Source organism: Puma concolor, chromosome A1, assembly GCF_028749965.1.
Source record: "Puma concolor isolate L17-30 chromosome A1, mPumCon1.1.hap2, whole genome shotgun sequence".
In the NCBI taxonomy this organism is placed as follows: domain Eukaryota; kingdom Metazoa; phylum Chordata; class Mammalia; order Carnivora; family Felidae; genus Puma; species Puma concolor.
This window is the reverse complement of record NC_141667.1, coordinates 181,195,871-181,213,748: the sequence shown is the minus strand read 5'-3', so window position 1 is coordinate 181,213,748 and position 17,878 is coordinate 181,195,871. Positions and strand designations below refer to the sequence as shown.

The 17,878-nt window shown below is 34.3% G+C and overlaps 1 long non-coding RNA gene across 3 annotated transcripts in view; it reads right to left on the bottom strand.

The window, feature by feature from the left end:
- Nucleotides 1–17,878, bottom strand: part of LOC147584669 (uncharacterized) — a 249,630-nt gene that overhangs the window by 112,864 nt on the left and 118,888 nt on the right. For all 3 annotated transcript variants that reach the window (XR_015255728.1, XR_015255727.1, XR_015255729.1), the window contains exon 3: nucleotides 3,376–3,441. This is a non-coding gene — a long non-coding RNA (uncharacterized LOC147584669). The remainder of the gene's footprint in view (nucleotides 1–3,375; nucleotides 3,442–17,878) is intronic.

Here is a 17,878-nt window from a genome sequence, read left to right as displayed (position 1 = left end):
CACATCTGAGGTAGATGCCTTGTAAACTGATGCTTGTCCTCTTCAAGATTTTCCTGTCACCTACTCTCATTTCTTCTAGACTGCTAACTAAGCTTACGACTCAATATGACCCAAAAGATGAACTGAAAGGAAATGGGTTATTCATCAAAAGGCCTATGAAACGTTGCTAATATTTACCAGAATGGACCAGGAGGGCATGTCAGTGAGTTGCTTCTTAAACATGTTGAAGGGAGATGTGTGCAAATAAAGGGCAGCGTAGGAGAGAGTGAATTTATATGGAAGGATTTATGAGTCAGGATTTAATTCTTGGGCAAGGATGCCAGGAATGAAACTTTGAATCCTGGGGATGATAATGGCTTATAGTAAACTGGATGGATATGCTGGCACATCCTTGGCAAAGAATTGGGGAAGTGATCAGAAGACTCAGAGATATGGACGTGATTGATATGGACAAACATAAGATTTATTATGTAAGACCAGAAAACTCCTTTATTGGTTATATTGCCTCAGAAGGCCTAGGAGACACCGTCTTCACTAAAGTGATGAGGAATGTGATAATGTGAGGTACACTAGAATTGCCGAAAAGGCAGTGGTAGCTGTCCACTAGAGCCCAGATTGGATAATAGGAGATAAAGTCATGAAACTGCTTATTAACATGAATGTAAATAAGATTCTGTTAAAGATGAGGTTGGGTGATTGTACCTCACCTTGTCAAAGACAAGTTGGGTGTAATTGCAGTATGTGCAACAAGGCTGAAATGGCTACCAAAGTCCTGACCTATAGGAATCTATCAGAGTAACTAATAGACTATTGGTTTCCTATGGGCAAGAAAGGCAGCCAATCAAGTATTGCTTGAAATATAGATCAGTTAGATGGAGGATGCTGTTGGTGGCCATAAAAGGAACTCATGATTCCTTTCCCAGTTTCGAGGATTATTCCCAGACCACCAATTAAATGGAAACCAGACCCTCTTCGGGAAAGACTCTGCAATGCCAACATAAGTTTTACATTAGCTGCTTTCTCAAGCTTTCTCAATAGGACTTTGGTATTTTACCAAAGTAATTATGCATCAGGAAAAAAGTAAGACATAGATATTTAAGAAATGTTGGTTGGAAGATCTTACCTGGTACTGATACTAGGGGTCCGAAATGTCATCATAGTCCACCTTCAGAATGCGGTCACATGGACACAAAATGAAAAGTGCTATTCTAGCTCACATTCATCTCATGGTGGGATGACTGAGTCTGATCTCATTATGTAGTCATTACTCCTTTCCTTAACTGTGTACTCAGGAAACATACCAACTCACAGAAATCATTTTGATTTCTTACTATATGGAATGAAAACTATCATGATAAGGAAGGCCAACTGGAAGTCATCTTGAAATGGCTTTCCCTGGTCAAGTTAATTAGAAGCAATAGCCATGGCCAAAGTGGAATGGTAAAGAGTTAAGACATATTCAAAAGACCTAAAAATTATAGGGTTGCTGATGTATGAGTCCTACAAAAACCAGATGGATAATGGCAGATGATTATAGATTATTGTAACTATAACCTAGTGGTAACCTCAAGCATACCTGCTATACAGAATGCAGTGTGTTTTCTAGAAGAGGTTAATACAGACTTTGGAACCTGGTATGTGGCTATCGATATGGTGATTGTATTCTTTTTATTCCTCATCAAGGCAGCAGTACTTACTAATTTTCTTGCCTAAAGGCTATGTCAATTCTTCTGTTCTCAACCACAATATAGCACAAAAAAGCCTTAATTGTCCAGACATTCCAGAAAAGTTTATGCTGGTCTAATATATTGATAGTATCATGTTAATTATACCTGGTGAGCAGGAAATGCCAAGTTCTTTAGATGTCCTGTTGAGAAACAAGTGGGCCAGTTGTTAGGAGATATACCCTACCAAGATTCAGTTTCTGCCACATCAGTGAGGTAATCAGATTAGCCTAATGAGGGGAGCAAACAGTTATTTTAACTGAGTAACGAGGATATTTCAGGTACAGTACGAGGATCCCCAGGTACAGGAACTACACTACAGGGCAAACACGCAGAGGACCAAGGTCATCATCCAGACAAAGAACCTCACCTTCCAGGAACACTGGTGTTACACAGAGGAGGCTTTCCTGTCTCTGGGTAGGCTAACCAGTTCCATTTGAACTTGTTCTCTTTGCAACAAAAAGGGGAAATGAACCAGCCTCTAGGGCCCTCCACATTTGCTTCCAAGATGGTAAAAATGTACTTTTGTTAACGTATCAGATTGCAGAACAGCTCCAACAAGTAGCCGGACCAGCTTCCACTTTTAATGACAAAATTGAGAATTCTTTTGGTCACATCATCACCAAAACTCTGTATTATCAGACTTTTAAAAATTTGCCAGTGTGATGTGCTTGAGAATGAATCCCCATTGTGGCTTTAATTTTTCCCATTTCTATTCAGCTTGAGTACTTTTTTCCATCTTTATTGACATTTCAGATTTCTGTTGGTCTAAATTGCATCTTTCACCATTTTTAAAAAGTGGATTTTTAAAATCATTAGTTTTAAACTTCATTATATATTCTGGTTATTAATCTTTCTCAGCTTTATGTGCTGCACACATCTTCCAATCCGTGGTTCACATTTCAATTTGTGTATGATATATTTGGATACACAGAAAAAATAATATAAATGTAAATTATAGCACTATTTCCTTATTTTTTACTTGTTGTCTTATATGAGAAATCATTTCTTATATCAATGCCACATAGATAATTGCATATATTACGCTCTACACTTGGTTCTGTAATGTATGAGAAAACTATATTTGTGTTTGGTATATTTTAGGAATCTATTTTGCCCCCTCCTATTCATAACCAGGTGACTTCTCACTGTAGTGTACTGAGGAATCACTACTTTCTTCACAAATTTGCAGACATCATGGTAATATATCAAATTTCCACATAAACATAAATCTATTTCTGTACTTTCTGCTCTATTTTATTAACACATTTATCTCTACTGGCTCCACAGCCAAGACATTGCCTTAATTCTTCTGATTTGATTATTAGAATTAATATATCGTAGAACAGATCCTCTCACCTTGTTCTTGTCTTCAAAAAGTTTTTCTAATCTTTAATCGTTTGTTCTTTCACTTTTATTTGAAAACCAATTAATCAAAATCCACTAAGAAATCTATTTAGATTACAATTTACTGCATAATATTTATAGCTTAATTTGGAGCCCAGTTGAAATCCATACAATGTAGACGCTTCTAAGCATGTGAAATTCACCTTATTTGGTATTACCTTAATATGTTAATTATTTTTATAGCAATCTTGCAAATACTTTTAAAATGTAAATCTTTTGAATCCCATTCTTCCCAAGGCATTACCTGGGGTTATTGTATGAGTTTGGGGAATCCAGGAAGAAAGCCTCAGTTCTAACTCTTAGAGCAGTTCTGTGAAAAGAGAACATAAAGTATAATTTTTTTTAATTTCATCCAGAATCCAGATGAAGATAGAGAAATTTATTTTAATTTCTTTTGTTGCTCTCTAGATTTTTTTCTGGTATAACCTTTCACTAAAATTGTAACACTCTCTTGAGCCACGAATTTGGCAGTTTGCAGCCCTGTTTTTTTGGGTTGTTAGCCTTTTCTCCCATGCCAGCCCGACACGGACAAGGAACTCCAGCTCTCAACCACAGTGACTCTTTTCTGCCTTATTCCCAACCACCCAGCTGTCCGGGCCAAGCACCAGTCTGATTTTAGTTTTCTCTTCATTTGTGTCACAAGGGGAATCTTGTACCTTATTGGGAACACAGCTATAAGTTTAAGTTTGTTCAATGTGCTTTATTCAACATTTTTGAGGTACTTGATATTCCAGGGTTCCCGTATTTTCTGTACAATATATTGCCAGAAGAGGAAAAATTTTAATAAGAGATTCTTAAAATTAATATGTTCTAGTCACTTGGGGCACCTGGGTGGCTGAGTCACTTAAGTGTCCAACTCTTGATTTAGGCTCAGGTCATGATCTTGAGGTTGTTGGGTTCCAGCCCAGCATCAGGCTAGGCGATGACAGTGTGAAGCCTGCTTGGGATTCTCTCTCTCTTTCTCTTTCACTCTCCTGCTCTCTCTCTCTCTCTCAGAATAAATAGACTTTAAAACAAATTTTAAAAGTGTGCGTGCTGGATCTATTTTAAAAAAATGTGTTCTGGGTGGCTCAGTAGGTTAAGTGACCCACTTGGGCTAAGGTCATGATCTCATGGTTTGTGAGTCTGAGCCCCAAAACAGGCTCTATGCTGACAGTTCAGAGCCTGGAGCCTGCTTTGCATTCTGGGTCTCCATCTTTCTCTGCCCCTCCCCACTCACGCTCTGTCTGTCTCTCTTTCTCTCAAAAATAAACATTAAAATTTTTTTTAAAAAATGTGTTCTAGACACTAAAAATAACCCAGTAATTTTACTACTTTTGTGAATAATTTCAGTAGCACAAATTTACAAACATTTCAAATACAGTGAAGCAGAATGTTTTGGGATTTTTCCCAAGATTATTAATATATCTACTTTAGTAATGGAGATATAAATAATTCATGTTTAAATAGCAGAAATATGGAAAAACCATGTAGCCTGAGTTTTACTGATCCAGATAAAACTCTCATTCACTGGATGTTAAACAAAATCTCAGAGACATTCAGAAGATAATGATAGAGAAAAATTAACAGTTGTTTCCAAGAATCTTAACTCAAACTAAAATAATTGCAGGACAATACCAATAGTGCACTGATTTCAAGGTGCCTGTTTCAAAATGTGTGGAGAATTATTTATATGTGTACAAATATGTGATACTAAGTGGTCACAAGAATTCTTAGTGGAATTCTGACTTAGATTTCTTGGTAAATCTGAATATTGTATTCAATTATGTTTTGAATATTTTAATCAGACGTAAATTTGAAGTTAATCTACCCATAAGAGATCTCCCCGCAGAAAAGAAATCTTTGGGGCGTCTGGGTGGCTCAGTCGGTTAAGCCTCCAACTTCAGCTCAGCTCATGATCTTGCCATTCAACAATTTGAGCCCCTCGTTGGGCTCTGTGCTGACAGCTCAGAGACTTGATTGAGCCTGTTTCAGATTCTGTGTCTCCCTCTCTCTCTGCCCATCCACCACTTATGCTCTGGCTCTGGCTCTCAAAAATGAATAAACACTAAAAAATTTTTCTTAAAAGAAAACCTTTGTGTTTGAATTAGATAACCACCTTTGAGGAAACTCTACTGTGGTCACTGTGTTTTGATTATTAAAGAATAAAACTGAAATCAGTTTCTTTTCTGGTCTTAGTGGATTTTACTTTTGGTTCTGTAACTTTTCATGGCAACTTGGACAAGACTCTTAATCAATTTTCACCCTCTTTTAAAATCAGATGAGAATTTTTATTCTTTCTATAAGGATATTTTGAGATTGATATAACCACATAATCTAATAAAATTAGCTATTCATGAACTGGATCATCCCCATGTTATGTGATGTTGTTGAATATTCTTATCACCCCACATTTTTGAAACACTAGTATAATGATAATTTGTGTTGATAATGAAACTCCCGAAATGCCTTCTGAATCATTAAAGGAAGACTAGATTAGGTTCAGAATAGTTTTAGTTCCAAGTGACTCATCTGTCTCATTAATGTCCTAAATTGCGACTCAAAGTCCTTCAGAATCTTCAGAGAAACTCACACTTCATTGTGCTTTCACTAGTGTTACAGTAGGTTTCCTTTTTTTTTTTTTTTTTTAATTTTCAGTGTCAAAACTTGCAGATTAAGATGAGCCTGCACTTTCCACTGTGTACCAGAGACGTGGCTTTGACCAATTTTCACAATTTCCACCAAAACTTGACTTTATCTGTAAGACTGGGATACTAATGCCTCACTCATTGTTTGACAGTGCACACAGCATGTTTAGTCAGGCCCTAGCATAGTAGTAAGTACATTTACTCTCTTAAATGTTATTATTTTACTAACTCTTTGCAGCCATTATTTTCATCATGCTCCCATTGTTTTCAGTAATAAGAAATTAACCCTTATATGCTATTATACTCAGTCCAAAGTTCTCCAGTTTCCCAATCAACAGAGGAATAGGGTCATTCATGGAACCACAATCCTACTGAACATACTTTTCTTGTGTGGTATTAAGATCCTGATTCTCTGATTCACAATTTCTCCACCTAATATAGGAAGTTCACATTTACTCTGTGTAATTTTGAGTTTGTCTCTTTTTTTCCTGAGCCTCAGTTCCTTCATCTGAAACATGAAGTTGATAGGCCTAATTCGGAAGACTGAACTGAGAAGAATGCTTCTAGAAATCATCTAGTACAGTGTCTGAGAAACATCACAGAATAATGTTAGAGACTTCCTTAAGTCTCTATTGCATGACCTGATCTTCTCTATTAAACCTCAGTTCCAATGACGCCATCAAAATTGCACTTGATTTCTCTTGCCACTGTCCTCTCCCTATTAATACTCATGTATTCATCATGTAAATATTACTTATTATATATTAACCTTTGTCACTCCCGTTGCCTGAGCAAACCTTCATGATTCTTCAAGACCAATCCCAGAAATTGACATTTGTATGACCTACTTTCATTACTGCAGCCCTCATTGATATTTTCTTATCTAAAATCCTGAAATCTCATTCACTGAACATTTATTTATTAACTAGGAATTTATATTTTAAAATAAATTGCATAATTTGTTACATGTGGGAACTCTAATTCTGTAGGAAATAAGAGTCATGTGTATAGATGAATTGCAGTATTTTATAGGAAAACTATTACTGTTAATACCATTATGTGTTATATAATACTCTAATTCACTTACATAATACTTTACTTCTTAATTTTATCATGCATTTCTCAAGGGAAAGGAATATCTTCTATTTCTATTTTGTAATGTACATCAATTATTCACAATGCTGAGCACCTTAAAGGGCACGAAAGAATATTGTTTGGGTAACTGAACAAAAATAATGTTTATTGTTACTGGAAACTTTACAATATTCAGAATATTTAAATCTGACCTCTACTTTGAAAACATGTTTAAGATATTTTAAAAATTAGAACTGCAAAAGCAATGTTATATATAAGAGTTCATAGCAAAACCATTTGGAGTTGTATTAAGAAGGAGAAGATAATAAAATGTTAAAGATGGATAGAAATTAAAAATAGAATGTAAAAGATGTTAAAGATGGATAGAAATTAAGAGATGTAGTAAAAAATAAAGTGCTCTGATTCCTATCCTGGGGGCAAACTAACATCATACTAGCTTTCCCTAAAACCAACCACAGAGACACTTTAGAGGAGGGCAACATGTATTTCAGGAATAAGCCAGAAATGAACACACAAAGATAATATTTTTAGGAACATTTGGGTAGACTTAATGCTATCTTGAACTAGAGTTATGGATGGGAATGGAGATAACAGCGTCACAAGAATGGTAAGATTAAAGAAATAATTTAAGTTTACCTTTTTTCATTCTCTTATGTTGGTGCTTCACACATAATTTTTCTGCACAGATTCTGATACAGGGGAGGGGAGAACCCAATACAGTGTAAATGTCCATTGAGTTAAGGAATCTATGAAAATGGATGCTTATGAACCATTTGAATTGCCCTTGAGCATTGGTTCCTCAATTTTTCCTCCTTCAAGTCCTAAAAGCTGAGGAAACAGTGCTTTTGCAATGCTGCTTTTGCTAAGAGTTAAGTGGGGGGGGGGGGGAATCTCACATTTGACCCAGAACTTGAGTAGTGTCAGAGACTGCCATGGTTCTTTGGCTCCCTTTCCTATTGTTCTGGCCACATATCTGGCTTTTAGCTCATTTCCAGGAAAGATGACCAGATTCAGTAGTAAATACTTTCAGAGAAACATGATTATATAAACAGTCAGCCATCTGAGAAATGAAAAACATGATAAATAAACATGATAAATTTATCACCTTATTACCACCTGAAGTTGAATTCTTAAAATTAATGGATAAGGGTTTTACATATAAGCATTTAAAATGTATATAGATGGTTAGATAACAAAGTAATTTATTACTATGAAATAAAAAATATATTAAAAAAACAAATTATAATTATTGATCAGTGTAGGATTTGAAATAAATTCTCAATAGATAAAATAAACAAAAAAATGATGACAGCTGAAGATCAATTGCTGAGCTGAAAGTTAAGATTGAGGAAATGCAATAGGAAAAGACAAAAATATTCTTTAATTTTAAAATTAAAAATGAAAAAAAAATTCTAAGAGATATCACAGATAGATAATGAAGGACAAAATACAAAGTAATTGACATTGGAGATGGTAAAATAATACAAATAAAAAGTAAAAAATATTCAAAAACACAGTAAAAATATTTTCCCAAATTAAAGATGAAAGACTTGAAATTTAAAACTATAATTTTGAATTCTATGACAAAAAGAAGAAAAGAAAAAAATCCATATCTAAGTACATATTATTGAAATGTAAAAATATCAAATCCTAAAGACTGTAGAGTGCAAAAGCAAATTGTAAAGGCCTATCATTTATAAAGAAATAAGAAGCAGATTGATAACAGACTTCAATATTGAATGTAAGAAGAAAATGTAATAATGGTTAAGAGAGTTTTGAAGAAAAAGGACTTTGAACCTAGAATTTTATATCCAATCAAATTGTCAATCAAAGGTGTGGATGTAAAAAAAAATATTCTCAGATATCCATGCTCCCAAAGGATCTATCACATAAAGATCCATAGTCAAACACTCTTGGAAAAGATACTCAATGAGAAGAGAACTAGGCCCAGAATAGTGTTGCAGTAGATATGATTATTGTCTATTGAAGAAATCCTAGTACAGAAGAATAGAGAGGTGGAAGAAGAGGAGGAGGAGGAGGAGAAGAATGTACTAGAATTAAAATCTTAAACATTAACATGATGAAGAGCAGATGATGGAAGAAAAAGGGAGAGCAAAAGGATATGTAAGCATGACATACAATGAAGTTTTGTTATAGAAAGATACAGCTATTATTTTTTTAATTAAGATAAACATGAATATACATCTTAAGTTAACTGCTATAAGAAAGAACATAGGTTACATAGCACTTCTAAAAATCTTAATATTGGATATGAGAAAAGAAGAAAAAATACCGTAAGCAGAAAATAAGAAGAGCTATGAGGGAAATCAGTCTTAAATATTAGCAATAATTAAATACATAGACATTGCCTAAGCTAAACTATTAAATTCTGATCTTTTAAAATTAAAAAAAAAAAACAACCACGGGACTCAGGCATCTATGATTTCCAGGAGAAACACTTAAAGAGGCATAGATATTTCAAACATAGTTAGTGGGAAAAAACATATCAGACAAATACCAATTAAAAGTCAAATGTGTGCTACTGTTGACAAAATAGAATTTAAACAAACAATATCATAAGAAACAAAAGAAAATACATGCATTAGTAAAAGAAATAAAAAGCAAAAACTTCTAATTATCATAAAACATATGCCTCTAACAATATGTTTGCAAATATATAAAGCTACAGTTGAGAAAGGTATGAAGAGAACTAGGAGAATCCACAAGGTCCTTTAAAAAATCTCTCAAAAACGAATAGGTCAAATTGAAGTAAAGTAAGCAGTGTCACTGAAGATAAAATAACATTACTAATTACAATTAATTCATATATATGCTATGTATAATAATTTATTAATTAGACATATATAGGTGTATGCTCTATCTACATATACATGTATTTATATGCATTTGTGCATTTAACAAATAATATCATTGATAAATTTACAGTATATGTAGAACTCCACAAGTTTCAACCACACACAAAACTTTAAAAGAATATTAAATATATTTTATTTTATATTTATTTTAAAGATATTTTATATTTGATAAAGAGGTTTTCAATAAATTCTAAAAGCCAGTACAGATCCTATCTTTCTTTAATGTAAGATCATGCAAATAATATTCTCTCCAATGCCAAAAATAATAATAACTTTAAAAACATCAATCTACTGATGCAAAATTTATGTATTCACCCTAATCTCTTTTGAATCCAGACTTACAGAACCATTTGCCTACTTGGTCCTTCCACATGAGTGTTTAATAGATAGGTATCTCAAAACATACTATGTCCAAAATTTCACTTCTGGCCCTTTGCTCCAAGTTGCTACACCCACCATTTGCCCCATCTCAGATGATGGCAATTCAATTGGGCTTTTACTGAGAGTTTTTGACTCATACCCTTCTCCACAGGTTGCATCCTGTTTGCAAATCATAATAGGCAGAATTCTCCAGGTATCACAGTCAGAGATTGAGATTCTATTCAGGACATTTTAGAGGGAGTGTTCTTGTTCCTGATCAACACCTGTGGAGGAGTGAATACTAAGTTAGCTGAACGGGGCACAGGAGAGGGTGGGTGTGGGCATAAATTCTCAGTCACTGCTTTTCCAGCAAAGTGAGTCTAAAGTTAGTCCTCTGAAGTGTATGGCAACTGCAGGTGTTGGTTTCAAAGGATATAGACATCCTAAGAAAAAACACTCAAAAATATGAAGTTATTGAAGATAACCACATACAGCACTGAAGGCTTCTACTAACTCCCCCCCAAGAGTAATTGGTGTGATGGATTTGCAAATCATATTACCTTGAAGGTTATAAAGACCCAGAGGACAGTTCCAGGTTGGGGACCTGAGAAAGCAAACTCTCTTTTGGGGCTGGCTGCTGTAATGGCAGAAAGGAACTCACACAGAAATAAAGTTGGGGCAGTACCACAATGTCCCTGAAGCTAGGTTAACAAATGCAATTTCATTCCACTGGAATCTACATTTTCCTGCTACCCATGCAAAATATTCATGTAGTTATTTCCCTCATAAATCATAAATTTCACTTACCTTCTCTGTTAAATTATCTGCAAGAACTCCATTCTTAACTGGTACTGGGTATCTGGAGATACTAGAATAATCTTTATAAATTAAAATACATGCGGTTAGGAAAATTAGTTAATACGATGTATCATATGCTGGAAAAGTAGAGATCCTGCAAGCAAGCCAAGGAAACTTTTATTTATTTACTTAAGTAGTCTACCAGAGAGGCCAATTTGTTCAGTGAATTGTGGCTAATGGAAGATGCAGTAAAGTCTCAAATTATTAACTCCAAGCTTCATTTCTTTCTGCTTCCACTACCTGCTGAATGGAAGGAATGGAAAAGAACATTGCAGTGGAGATGGGTTAAACAAAATGTGGAAAAATAATAAAAGAGAATGAAAAATTTTAAAATACTTGGTGAGCCTGGGTGGCTCAGTTGGTTAAGTGTCTGACTCTTGATTTCAGCTCAGGTCATGATCTCACATTCGTGAGTTTGAGCCCTGTGTCAGGCTGTGTGCTGACAGCATGGAGATTGCTTGGGATTCTCTCTCTCTCTCTCTCTCTCTCTCTCTCTCTCTCTCGATAAATGAATAAAAATTAAAAAAAACAAAAATAACTACACAGAAAAAGGGATACCTAAGAGTTGTCTATGCTTCTGGTTTTACCAATTGCTATCAAAGGCAAAATAGAGGAATATGTGGAACAGATGGTTATTTTTTCTATACTGAAAAGAACTGGTCTCAAAATGAATGAATTGATTGATCAATTTGCTTGTTTGTTAATCATGACAAAACATTCTGTACCAGGAACTTACATATGTGATTTTAACATCTTTTAAATATGATGATATATTCCTCAGTAACTTTCTATTGCAACAAAAAGAATGTTGATAATGATATTCAAATAAAATAGAGGGCTACATTTGTTTCAGAAAAATAGCATAATAATAAAAGAAACTCAGAGAAACCTATTTTGAAATAAGCAACCATCAGCTAAAGCTGCCCAAAGCACCTTAAAGCAGAAAGGAATACAAAACAAATAAGGCAAAGACATTACTCAAAAACATTTACTTAAGGCCAGGGAGCAGAAATGGCCATATTTTAAAGCTCTTCTACTTGAATTTATGTGATTAGACTGTTTCTATGCCATGAAGCAGAGTTGTTAGGCGTGAATTCCTTTCAAATTGAAGCAATAATGTTCCTCAAGCAAACATTTGCCTTATTTCAACCTTTCATAATGACTGTAAATCAAGCAAACTATACAATGACAGAGATTAATTTAGAGTCAAAGCAAATAAAGATAAGAGCTATAGCAAACTCTTCTGGAAGCTTTGTCCAGCCAAACCACCAGAGCTGAAAGGTTTTAGCTGAAAATGGCTCTGTGATTTCCTTGGAATGTTTACTATTCATCAGAAAAACGAGCATTTTCAGAAAATTTGACCAAAGAGTACGCTAACAATCATTCTGGTAAAGACCCACTCCATTGGCAAACTGAAATATGAGCTGCTCCAAATAGCTTGCAATCTAATAAAAGGTAGGGTTCATTGCTGTCTTTGTTTTTCTCGCTGTTTACATTGGCTACTCTTAATTCTTAATTTTTCAGTGGGTTAGGTGTTAAAATAGTCTAAGGGAAGAGAAATGAAAAGGTAAACATTCTAAATCTTTTATTAGTTTAATGGTATAATTATACTGTATTTGCTGCTAAAACTTCAGAAACTGGCTACTGCGGATGCTGACATGATTAAATTAAGTAATGCATGTCCAACATACAGAGATTCATTTATTATAAGTGTTAGGGGAAGCAAGGAGGATATTATTTAGCACCAACTATATGTCATGATTAAGTATCACATCAGATATAGTTTTTGTTAAATGTTTTTCAGATTAAGGAAGTTCACTAGTTGTGCTATTCTGCTAAGATTGCTAAGAAATTTTATACAAATATTCCTTTTTTAATAAACATATTTCATTTTATCAAAATGCTATTCCTACATCTGTTGAATTGAATGAATGATTTTTATTTATTCTTTTAATATGGTATATCATGGTGATGTTTTTCGAATGTTAAAATGACATTATAATAGATGAATAAAAATTCCTTATGAAGTAAATTCCTGTTCTGTAGGAAGGTTCAGTTCAGTGAACTCAGGTTTATTGAATTTGTTGTATTGCTTCATACTTTTGTATCTATGTTCATAAGGAGCATTTATCTTTTTTTTTCTTTCCTATAATGTCCTTGCCAGATTTGGGTTACAAATTTATTCTGGCCTTGTAATATACATTGCAAAATGTTTCTTCTTTTACTGCTCTCTCTAAAACATCTAAAAATTTTTCTCAAGGATAGATGTTACTTCTTCCTTTACTATTTGGTAGTACTCACCAGTAAGTTTGGGGCTGAGCTTGGAATTTTCTTTGCAGGAAATTTTAAATATGCTTTATTTCTTTAACATTTATGAAACTTCAATTTTCTGTTCATTCTTGATTCAAATTTGTGATCATATACATAAAGCATCTAAACTTCTAATTTACTGCATGATATTTAAGATCATTTTTTAAAATATCTATGAGTTCCATGGTGAAGTTCTTCCTTTCCTGATACTACATTAGAGTGTTTTTACGTTATCAATCCCAGGTTAATCCACTGGTATTATACTACTAAGAGAACCAACTTTTGGGCTAGTTCATTCTTGTTATTTGTTTCCTTTTCATACATTTCTTCTGTTTTTATTTATATTATCCTATATTTTATACAAAATCTCTTTTTTTTAAGTTTTTATGATGAACACTTAGAGGATTGATTTTCTTTGCCTTTATTATTTTTAATAATTGTATTGAAAATTAAGCTTTGGGGGCGCTTGGGTGGCTCAGTCGGTTAGGCATCTGACTTCAGCTCAGGTCATGATCTCAGTGTTTGTGAGTTCGAGCCTTACATCAGGCTCTGAGCCTGGAGCCTGCTTCAGATTCTGTGTGTCTCTCTCTCTCCTCCCCTCCCCAGCTCATGCTCTGTCTCTCTGTCTCAAAAATAAATAAACATTAAAAACAAAAAGTTATGCTTTTTTTCTAGGCACAGACTACCTGTATATTGCCAATTCCCATATGAAGTATTTTCAGTATTAATCATTTCAATATTTCCTAATTTTGCTTATTATTTCTTCTATCCAAAGGTTATTTAGAAGTGCATTTCTAAATTTCCAAAAATTTGGACTTTCCAGTGATGTTTTTATAAATTTAACTTCAGCTTATTTTACATCAGAGAAATACAATGTATGATTTTGAGTTTTTGAAATATGTTGACACTTAGTTTATGTTTGATCAGTTGTATTGTAATTGTTCCATGATTATTGGGAGAAAAAAAGATATATTCTGATATTGTAAGTAAATGTTCTCTAAATTATCCTGCATTAGTGAATTTTCACAATGGAATTCTTTGTCTTCTTCCTGAGGATCACTCATTAGTATTATTTTGGGTGCAGATCTAGGATAACAAACTGGAGATAATTTGTGTTTCCTTAAAATATCTTTATCTCACTTTTCAATGGTTATTTCCTGGGTATAGGATTTTAAGCTGGTAGATAGTTTTTTCAGCACTTTGAAAATACAATTCTTTTGTCTTCTGGCATTCAATATTTCTTTTGGGATGTCAGCTGCTGTTTTATATGCTGCCCCTTTGAAAGTAAATGCTATCCCCACCCCACCCTCACTAGCCCACTACTTTAAAAATGTCCCTTTGTATTTTGTTTTGGCAGTTTTAATTATTTTGTGCCTTAGTGTGCTTTTTCTTATATTTTTGCTTCTTAAAATTTGCTGAGATTCTTAAATCTCTAGCATTCTTTCATCAATTTTGTGAAAAACTTAATCTTTATTTTGTCAAATATATTTTTATATGTCCCTATTTTCTTTCTTTTCCCCTTCTGAGACTCCTATGACATAAATGTCAGATATTCTCATATTAGTCTGTAGACCCCTAACTCTCTTTTCCATATTCTTTTTTTTTTTTTTTTTAATTTTTTTTCAACGTTTTTTCTTTATTTTTGGGACAGAGAGAGACAGAGCATGAACGGGGGAGGGGCAGAGAGAGAGGGAGACACAGAATCGGAAACAGGCTCCAGGCTCCGAGCCATCAGCCCAGAGCCCGACGCGGGGCTCGAACTCACGGACCGCGAGATCGTGACCTGGCTGAAGTCGGACGCTTAACCGACTGCGCCACCCAGGCGCCCCTCTCTTTTCCATATTCTTAAACTTTTTCATCTTTGTACAATATTCTATCTAATTACTTCTGAGTTATATTCTTTTCTATTTTATCTACATACAGCAAGATCTAATTTACTGTGAAACAGAATTGTGGAATTTTGTTTTTCAATTATAAAATTCCCTGTTTGTCCTTCTGTAAATTTTCTAATTACCTACTAACATTCTCAAATTTGTCTTTTCTTTCTTGAGCATTTTACATTTAGTTATTTCTAGTAACTCCTTTTTACAGATACATTCTCTTGTTTTTGATCAAATAAACTTGTCTCCAGTGTATCTGGTACTTTTCCATTGACATTTAATATATCATATATAAAAAAATTCATACATAATTTAAAACTCTGGGAATTTATATCTTCTTACGGACAGGATTTATATTACTATATACAGAAGGTTAAGGTATAGTATTTCAACAACATCATTGGCAATTTAGCAATATTATTCAGGACTGTAAAATTTTTAAACTGTTCTTCAGATCTTCTGAGGATCAGATATTTCCAGTTCATACTTTCAGGTTTCAACTGAAATTCTTACGTGCTTACCAGCTAACCCTGACCTTTATTGGCTTCTGAAACTCTTTCCTCCACCTAGATCAGAAGTTGGCAAACTAAATTTTCTTCTCCTAAAACAGAAGAAATATCTGACATGCTGCTTGTTTTTGTAAATAAGATTTTATTGGTACACAGTCATACCCATTCATTTACATAGTGTCTATGATTGCTTTTTCACAAAAAATATCAGCAGAGTTGAAAAGTATAACAGAGACCCGAAGGGCCAAAAAACCTAAATATTTGCTATTTAATCCTTTACAGAAAAAGTCTGCTAATCCTAAAATTGGCAGGTGACCCTAACAGAAAAGCAGAGAACCCAAATGGTTTATAGTCTCTGTTGACATTTTTTAGAGTGCCTTTATTAGCACTCTAAAAATTTGAAACAGCCCTGCATCCCCCAAGCTATTTATCCAGTCTTTCTCAGTGGAAGAGTCATCCAAAACACTTAGCTCAACATTGTCTGAAGTGGAAATCTCTTTTTTAGGCTCTAAGAGGAGAAACAGAGGGTCAGCTTTAGTAGGCAGGCATTTAACGTAGTTTGGAATGTGTAAAGCAGGATGCTAAAATCTGTTGGGTAATATACAATATAGTAAACCCCTTATCTTGATGAATTAAAATCGATTTGTAAATTATGGAGTGATAATACATGATGCATTCTTTAATCCTCGCAGAATAAGTAGGATATGGTGGTCACACTAATTTGACGAAGACAGGCCATATCTGTGTTTTGTAAAGTCCATGGGGTCCTTCTAGATGTCTGTCTCTAAATGAGAATATTCACAAATGTTCATTAATAAAGATGAATGCCAACAGGCTTGTGAATATGACTTTTACTTAAGTACACTGTCAGCAACCAGGCTCTGCCACTTCCTAGCATATGCTTAAAGTTTCTAAGCCTAACCATGTTTGGCCTTTTTAAAGTGCACTTAATAATACTTTGCAGAATTACTTGAGAATTAAATGAAGTGGCATGCACAACATGCCTACCAGAATGCCAATCCCTAGTCTCCTTTACTTGCTTTGAAATGAGATGCTGGAAATGAACCCCCACTCTGCTTTACATTAGAATAACTGGGAGTTAATGCCGATGCCTAAACTGACCCAGACCAATTAATTCAGTATCTTCCAGGGTTAAGTCATGGTATTCCCAAAGGATTCCTCTGTTCATCCAGCCTTAAAAACCACTGAACAAGTAAAGGAATTTCAACTTTGACAGATCTAGGTTTAGATTTTGTCACCATTGGTTGTGTGTGATCTTTGCTCAACTTTATCATTACAGTGTTATATCTTCATTTTCATATTTATAAAGAATGGACACATCACCTTCCAAAACTACTGAGGAACTAACAAATGATATACGTAAGTGTTCTGGCATACAGTAGTTTCTGAATACGTGGAAGCTTTTACTAATTTTTCTCTTATTAGTCCCTTCTCTCCTGACTTCAATTTAGGTTTCCATTACTCTGTATTTCTATCTTAATCATTTTCCTGAGTTCTAGATTTCACTAGTGCCTTGCAAGGCTGCTTACTTCTCATCACTCTTCTTTCCATTAATGGCTTTGTAGGTTTTTCTTAACCATCAGATCTAAAGTAGCCATTGGTATGCAATGATTCTCAATTTAATCTGTGTGTGTGTGTGTGTGTGTGTGTGTGTGTGTGTGTGTGTGTGTTTAAGTAGGCTCCACGCTGGGTCTGAAGCCCACTTGGATCTTGAACTCATGATCCTGAGACCAAGACCTGAGCTGAGATCAAGAATCAGATACTTAACCAACTGGGCCACCAGGGCACACCTGTATTTTTCATATTACTCAGCCCTCCATTAAATTATCTTTGTGTGTGTGTGTGTGTGTGTGTGTGTACTTCTTTCTTTCTCTCACTGTATGAGATGTGAGCCTTATCATCATAGTTTTTAATTTTAATCTTAGTGCTTAAACCAAAAATGGCTTACAAGGTGTCCAATAATTACATGTAGACTGAGTGCTTTAAGTTCTGACTTAAAACTTCAACTAAAAAACATTATGGTTGCTAACTCTATACATAATTACTCAAGTTATGTGAACTAGGTGTGCATGGTGTATCTGTGAACCAACTAACACTTCTTTTACAATATATACTCCTTGAGTTCAGAGCCCATTTATTATGCATGTTGATTCACTCAGTCATCTAGCGATGAATGTTAATAAATAAAACAAATTTGTCATATCAGAGGCA